Source organism: Odontesthes bonariensis, chromosome 14, assembly GCF_027942865.1.
Source record: "Odontesthes bonariensis isolate fOdoBon6 chromosome 14, fOdoBon6.hap1, whole genome shotgun sequence".
Lineage (NCBI taxonomy): Eukaryota > Metazoa > Chordata > Actinopteri > Atheriniformes > Atherinopsidae > Odontesthes > Odontesthes bonariensis.
Window position 1 is genome coordinate 14839976 of NC_134519.1, and position 8622 is coordinate 14848597.

Genomic DNA, 8622 nt, shown 5'->3' on the forward strand with positions numbered 1-8622 from the left:
GTAAAACTGTGCAGACCGAAGAACAGACCGAGCAGTCCCTAGCCACCTAGCGATAGCTGCACCTGTTACGGTGTTTACTGCTCGGAAGCAGGGGACTGCTCGCTCTGTTCTTCGGTCTGCACAGTTTTACATTGGACGCATTGATATCAAGGGAGGCAAAAATAGCGCCAAGCGAAGTGAGGTCTGACTTTTTCCTGGACAACGATTTTGTGATGCAAATGTATTACTCTTTTGAATGGATATTTTTTTGAGAAGCAAAACGCTTTATTTTTGTGCCACCAGCTAACTAGCCGGACTAGCTTCGTGGACACCAAAACTCAGCTGGAATTCGGCTCACAGGACGCATCAGGGGGTAAGTCAATGTTCATAAATGATATTGCTAATATGGGATGTCATACAGCTACATGTCAAAAGAGGTGAACTATCCCTTTAAGACTCTGACCTCCATGAAAAAGATAAGACACTGCTGTGCTCTTATCTTGACTGAGATCTGGCTGCATAGAAGCATCACTGACTCCGTGATCCGGCAGGATAGGCTGATGAGCTATTGACTAGTGTCAACAGAATCTCATTGCTGTCAGGTAAGATGCACGGTAGAGGATTTTATTTTTACATCAACACCAGCAGGTGAATGAATGCAACAATCGCCTCTGTGCACTGCTTAACACTCGTGGAGGTTTTGGCAGTCAATGGCAGACCTTTTTACATCCCCCATAAGGTTACAGCAGTCATTATTATTGCTCTGTACAGCTCCCCTAGCGCTAATGTTGAAGCAAACTTCAGTCAGATTTTCACCGACTGAATTTGACTTTGCCACGCAAGGGGAAAACATATTAGACCTTGCGTACACTAACAATCGTCATTCATACACAACAATCACCTATTCATCAATTTTGGTTTGGGATTTGATTTGATTTGAGATTAATCATTTGCCAGAGGGCAACAGTGTGAGCAGATGATGTCCAGGGGGAGAGAGATATTTCAGAATATTGGCCGATGTGGTAGGTTTTACAGTCATGTGACAGGCACCCTGGTGCTCCAAAGAGCTAGGTGGCTGAAATTTGGTAGGTATAGCTCCTGGGGCCAAAGAACCAAAAGATGCCAAAGAACACCTAAACGTTTGGAAGTTCTAGGTGCCTGTCACGAGAAGTTACAAGGGTTCACATTTTTGAAAATTTTCCAAACTTCACCTGTCTGCGATTTGGCTGTTGGAGCACATTGAGACCCCAAATTTCACACACGTACCCCAAAGACTGCTTTGTTTTAGCATGTAAACTTTGGAGTGGTCCTTTGCCCTGCAGAGCATTTCATCACAGAGATTAACAATTGTCATGAAAAATATCAAAGGTTAAATGGATGACCACAAAACTAATCTAAAATGGGACACAGAGAAGAAAGAAAGAAATCGTTTAATTGAAAGCAGTTAAAAAATATGAACATTTTGCTCCTTCTAGGATTTTTATGAATGAGACGTTCAGCAGTGCGTCCTGATGTTTCATCTTTTTCAGCTTTTCAAACAAGTTACTATACCTTTCATACAGTTTAACTGACAGAAACAAATTATACCTTAAAATGTAGGAACAAATGTCCTCTTTCAGTCAATGTAACTACTAAAGTTACATTGCTGTTTAGACATCCTGCCAACAGCTTTTTTCAAAAGGGTCTCAAAGATTTTGGAGTCAGACCTGTTACTGATCGTAAACTTGTCTTTAATGTCGGGTGTGTTTCCAGAGCCACTGAAAACAGCTGTAATCAAACCTCTGCTGAAAAAGGACAATCTTGACAAGACACAAATTAACAACTACAGGCCTATCTCAAATCTCCCATTTTCAAGTAAGATCATTGAAAAAGCAGTTTTTCAACAGCTTAATTACTTTTTAAAACAAAATAACTGCTATGACACCTTCCAGTCAGGTTTTAGACAGAACCACAGCACTGAGACTGCTCTGACCAAAGTGTTTAACGACATATGTCTGAATACAGATGGTGGAAAAATGTCAGTCTTAGTTTTACTAGATCTCAGTGCTGCATTTGATACAGTTGACCACAATATACTACTGAAACGACTGGAAAACTGGGCGGGTCTTTCCGGAACTGTACTAAACTGGTTCAAAACATACTTGGAGAACAGGAAGTACTTTGTGTCAATAGGTAACTTTACATCTGAGCACACAAGAGTCACATGTGGAGTTCCCCAAGGTTCCATCCTGGGACCTCTTCTGTTTAACCTATCTATACACCTAGAAACTACCAACCAGGCCAGAAATCTGGGTGTAGTGATGAACTCAGACCTAAATTTGGAAAAACACATTAAGTCAGTAACAAAGTCAGCCTACTATCACATTAAGAATATATCAAGGTTAAACGATCTGATGTGTCAGCAGGACCTGGAAAAACTAGTCCATGCATTCATCTTTAGTAGGCTTGATTACTGTAACAGCATCTTTACAGGTCTACCTAAAAAGTCCGTTAGATAACTGCAGCTTATTCAGAACTCTGCTGCTCGAGTCCTCACTAAGACCAAAAAAGTGGACCACATCAGTCCAGCTCTGAGGTCTTTACACTGGCTGCCTGACCATCAGAGGATAGACTTTAAAGTTCTGATGCTGCTCTATAAAGCTCTGAATGGTCTATGACCAAAATACATCAGTGACCTCCTGACCCAGTATGAACCTTCCAGACCCCTCAGGTCATCTAGATCCGGTCTTTTATCAGTTCCCAGAGTCAGAACCAGACATGGAGAAGCTGCATTCAGCTTCTATGCTCCACATGTCTGGAACAAACTCCCAGAAAGCCTCAGATCAGCTGAAACGCTCAGTGTATTTAAGTCCAGGTTGAAGACACACCTATTTTCAGCTGCGTTTGAATAAAGCTCAAAACTTAATCACATTTTAACTACTGATTTTATATTGTTCTTATTTCTTTCTTTTTGTTTACAATTTAAATCATGCTTTTTATTTCTCTGATTTTATCTATTTTTATTTTTTATTATTTTCTTATTTCTTTTTAATGCCTTCTTGTGATTTTATATAGCTGTGAAGCACTTTGAATTGCATTGTGTATGAATTGTGCTCTATAAATAAAATTGCCTTGCCTTGCCTAAAGAGCTCAAATTGACAGAATTTCAGCTATGAGCCTTTAAAGGTGGGGTAGGGGTTCTTTTTCTGGAGCATTTTTTTACACATTGCTTGAAATAATCTCCATACCCCCATTGCAACCAATTAATTAAAAGTTTTGACACAAAAATGAAAAGTTTTAGTGGCCTCTAGAACGTACAATCAAGGAAAACACACGTTAAGCGCAGCTGTGTACTAACTGCTCTCACTCGGGACATATCTTTATATACGTGGTATTCACCTGTGCTTGTACAGGACTGTATAGTCTAGTGGTAACACTGCCACCTTTCATGCTGGTGACCTGGGTTTGACTCCCCTACAGAGCATTTCATCACAGAGATTAACAATTGTTGTGAAAAATGTCAAAGGTTAAATGGCTGACCACAAAACAAACCTAAAATGGGAAACAGAAAAGAAAGAAACGGTTTACTTGAAAGCAGTTAAAAAACATGAACATTTTGCTCCTTCTGGGATTTTTATGAATGAGACATTCAGCAGTGTGTGCTGATAAGTTTCATCTTTTTCAGCTTTTCAAACAAGTTACTATAACTTTCATACAGTTTAACTGACAGAAACAAATTATACCTTAAAATGTAGGAACAAATGTCCTCTTTCACTCAATGTAACTACTAAAGAGCTCAAATTGACAGAATTTCAGCTATGAGCCTTTAAATGTGGGGTAGGGGTTCTTTACCTGGAGCATTTTTTTACATATTGCTTGAAATACTCTTCACACCCCCATTGCACCCAATTAATTAAAAGTTTTGACACAAAAATGAAAAGTTTTAGTGGCCTCTAGAACGTACAATCTAGGAAAAACACTATCCAATCATACTGAACGGACCGTTAACGATGATTGGATTCTGATGCTGTCTATCAAACTGCAATCTGCTCCTCCCTCCCCCTCCTTCCCCCTGTGCACGTACCCTTCTTCGTGAACGAATTACGCGTCCAGAAGCTTGGCAGGAAGCTAAACTGGAGCCAGCTTGGCTAGCACCTAGCATTATTAAACGCATAGTTATCATATACTAAATACGACAACGATCGATGCTTGCTGTCAGAACAGCGCTCGTGCACCTTCGTGCTCGTGCGCGTTCATGTACTCTCGAGGCGTGGCTTCGGGGGGAAAGTGAAGAAAAGGGTTGGGACTTTTGACCTGTGTATTTTCAAAATGCAGCTTCGCTGGACTCAAAATCCAGGATCTCCTACCCTACCTTTAAGTGAGAACAATCTCTCAAATTCTGACGAATTCTCCCATTCACTTCAATGTTAAATTTCGGAGCACTCAAAAATCAGCTTCAAGTGTGTTCAACCTGCTGCCATTTAAATATATTTCACTCCACTTATATAAAAACTACATTGCCACGTTCCTCTAAGCCTTCTGCTTCTGACGGTGTTCAAATTTTTTTCCTTGCTCTTATACTTTTCTCAAACAAAGTCATAGTATAGAGTACAGTGAACCCTCGTTTTTCGCGGGGGTTACGTTCCAAAAAGAACCCGTGATAGGCGAAATCCGTGAAGTAGAAACCTTTATTTTTTTTACAATTATTATACAATGAAATACTCCATAATGTATTGAAACCAAAGAACAAAACCTTTTTACAGGCCCAAGCATTTGTTTAACAAATAAAAGTACTGTATAAACGTTTTTTTTTACAAATAACTACTGTACTGTAAAATAATAATTTTAATCATCAATACGAACTGAAGGCTTCAAATTGCGGAGATCAGCACCGCCCCACCGCGACCCGAGTCATTGGATTAGAACGGGAGAAAATGAAAAATGATTATGAAAAGAAATACAAAGTACAGTAGGACCAATAGTGACTCACATGTATTTCACTGCTCTTCTGACTGAGCCGCTGCATCCTGACTCGGCTCTGTAGCGCTTTTTTCTTCTAAAGCCCGCGGTGCAGGTGTGTTTTTACGAGATAAGAACATATCGGTAGTTGTTGTCGCTCTTTTTTCTTCTGGGCAAAAAGATTCTTATATACCGACATGCCACCATCGATTATGTTTGAGAACTGTAATGAACGTGTACGTGTACATATTAAACCGCAACGTTATTGACACACAGGTAGAGAAGAAGCGGAGAGACTGTTTAGCCAATCAGAATGCAGAACACAATGCACGATGCAAATCCGTGAAGCAGCGAGACCGTGAAAGGTGAACCGCGTTATAGCGAGGGTTCACTGTATTGCGCTTCAGCCTTTTGCTGCAGTTCGCTGTTTGTGTGTGTCAGCTATACAAATATGCATCTTATTTTTAACTCTTCAGCTTCTTCAACTGAGACTTCTGCATTTTTTTCCAGAACTGCAGTAGATGGAGCAGGAGCAGCTGCAGTTCGCTGTGTGTGTCAGCTCGTTAAGCACAGCTGTGTACACTCAGGACATATCTTTATATACGGAGTATTCACTTGTGCTTTCACAGGACTGAATAGTCTAGTGGTAATTCTGCTGCCTTTCATGTGGGTCACCAGGGTTTGAATCCCCTGCATGACAGATGCATCAACTACTTCAGCAGACTTTCAGCCATTTCAACAAATTTGGTATATTTGAGCTTTTAGCATGGTTCTTCAAATAGCTTGAAATCATTCCACTCTTGTCTTTTAACATTCAAATTCCTTCAACCCTTCATACATATATATAACATATACAAATATGCATCTTATTTTTAACTCTTCAGCTTCTTCAACTGAGACTTCTGCAGTTTTTTCTAGAACTGCACTGAATGGAGCAGGAGCAGCTGCAGTTTGCTGTGTGTCAGCTAGTCTAGTGGTAACACTGCCACCTTTCATGCAGGTGACTGGGGTTTGAATCCTCTGCAGAGCATTTCATCACAAAGATTAACAATTTTCATGAAAAATATCAAAGGTTAAATGGATGACCACAAAACTAATCTAAAATGGGAAACAGAGAAGAAAGAAAGAAATGGTTTAATTGAAAGCAGTTAAAAAAATATGAACACTTTGCTCCTTCTGGGATTTTTATGAATGAGACATTCAGCAGTGCGTGCTGATAAGTTTCATCTTTTTCAGCTTTTCAAACAAGTTACTATAACTTTCATACAGTTTAACTGACAGAAACAAATTATACCTTAAAATGTAGGAACAAATGTCCTCTTTCAGTCAATGTAACTACTAAAGAGCTCAAATTGACAGAATTTCAGCTATGAGCCTTTAAATGTGGGGTAGGGGTTCCAGTAGGTTCAAATCATTCCACGATTGTCATTTCAATTTCTAAACTCCTTCAACCAAGACTTCAGCAACTGTTTGTTCTGCAAAATTTTCACTATTTTCAGCTTTTTTAGCATGATCAGCTATCCCCATTCAGCTCATATGCATTCTCACAGCTGTTTCGCAGGAACAGCAAATTTCTAGTTGTCATTTATCACCCAGCCTCACATCTAGTTAACCATAGCAAAATCCAGTGGGAAGAAACTTTTGGTGTTTTAGCTCTGCTAAAACTTCTTTCAAAACTGCTTATTGAAATTCAGCTCAGTGTACGTGTGAAATCGTTGAACTGTCTTTGATATTTAACAAAAATAATTTGGATCACTAAGACATTAGGAGATATATTTTTTCTTATATTTTGCAGTGTAATAATCACACTTTGAATCTAGTATTGTTATTATTATTCTTACAAAATGCTCTTGTGTCAACATCTACACATTTGTTAACAGCAACAGAATATTATATATCAGCCGTTTATCATTTCCATTCTTTAGTGTAGTGTAGTGTTTAGAAAAAATAAAAATGTTTTTCTGTGTGTCATGATCTGGCTTGGCTGTGGACATGTTGTGTTTTTTCTGAGTTGTAGGTTGGGCTGAGCAGAGTTCACAGAACACCAGGGCTGAGTCTGGTTGCTGCGTGCTGCCACACCTGTTCATCATCTCCAGTCATCAAGACTCCTTTTTAAGGATCAGCAGGAGCACCAGTCTTCGCTAGATCGTGAAACCATTTACCGTTGTAATCCGGCCAAGATTCCTTGCCTCGAATCTATGTTTATACAGTGTTGTTCTTACAACCTCTCTATTTCCCAGAGTTGTGTTTTCCTGCGTCCAGTTCTCTGTTCCCTGCCTGGACCCATTTCCTCTCCAGCCACCATTCCCCGGCAGAACTCACTCACCTGGTTACAGCTGCTGGCTCGCCCTCCTACAACTCCCAATTCATCTCCCAGCCAATCCCAGCTTCACCACTCCCGTTGACATTTTTCCCTGCAAGAACTGTAAGACCCCGTCATTCCATATTCGACCCATCAGGATTTAACTTACCTGAACTCACACTCTCACATTCTCTCTCCGGACAGTTACCCAGCCAAGGTTTTTCCCCCTCTAAGCGTTTTTCCAGGCCGTTCTCCAGTTCTCCATTGTCCTCGAATAAACCTGTGTTGCCCTAGTGAAATCTGCTCTTGAGTCCATCTTTCGTTTTGGCTTTTCGCCACCATGACACTGTGCTCAAGAAGAAGCAGATAGTTGAAGCCATCCTGCCTTTTTTAGGTCATGGGAATTACCATTTTTAACAACCTGATTCATCGAATCACTCAATAATTGATGATGCTCTATGATTTATTACCAGCTGAAGTGGAATGACATCATAAAGGTCGCGATTTTTCAAAACATACATGTCAATATTGAAACCATTTGGAATATAACATCTAGTACCGACAACCTTTTCAGCAATAAATTTATTTCCTTGGCAAGACTGCAACATCTCCAAAAGCAACAAGAGATCCATTCAAACCCAGAGTCTGATATGGCTGATATTGCCTCATTGTACACTGTGCTATTATTTAGTGAGCAAAATTTGAGTTTAGTTGGTTTGTTAATACACTGAATAATCAATCTTGTGAAAATGCGATAATTCTGATGTAAAGCTACCTTTTAACATTTTCACTGTGACTGCATGTTTGCCGCTAATGCAAACAATTTATAATGTTTACATTAAACTGGAACATCCATCAGGATAACTTTATATCCCACATTTTGCCATTCCATTTGAAGCACAATGATTGGATTTGAAAATTCGAATCTGAAAGAAACACGATTATAATTCTTGTATATTTAACTGACTTTTTTTAAGTCCATTTTAGATGATCACAATTTTAGAAAATGGCCCCTCAACTAATATATCATGTACTCATCTGAAAGAGGAGGTTGTATTTTATGTTCACATACTGAAGTACGTGCCATTATGATGCCATTATAAAAAAAATTATGATATAATTATATCATAATTAATAATTGCTATCGCTATGGAAACGGCAGGAAACAAGCATGTCTCCCATGTTTCTGAGCAGAGCAGTTATTAATAACAAAACCAATACTAATAATATTATTAATAATAATATTATAAATGAAAGATCCCCATTCCTGCAACCCGTCCAACTGGGCCGCCCAATCGGGGGGGGGGGTTACTCCTCCCTGTATTCAAAACTTGAGAGCCCTGTAACGTAAAACTTCCAGGTTCTGAATAATGTTAGCGAAATACCGTGTGTATAACTTCCAT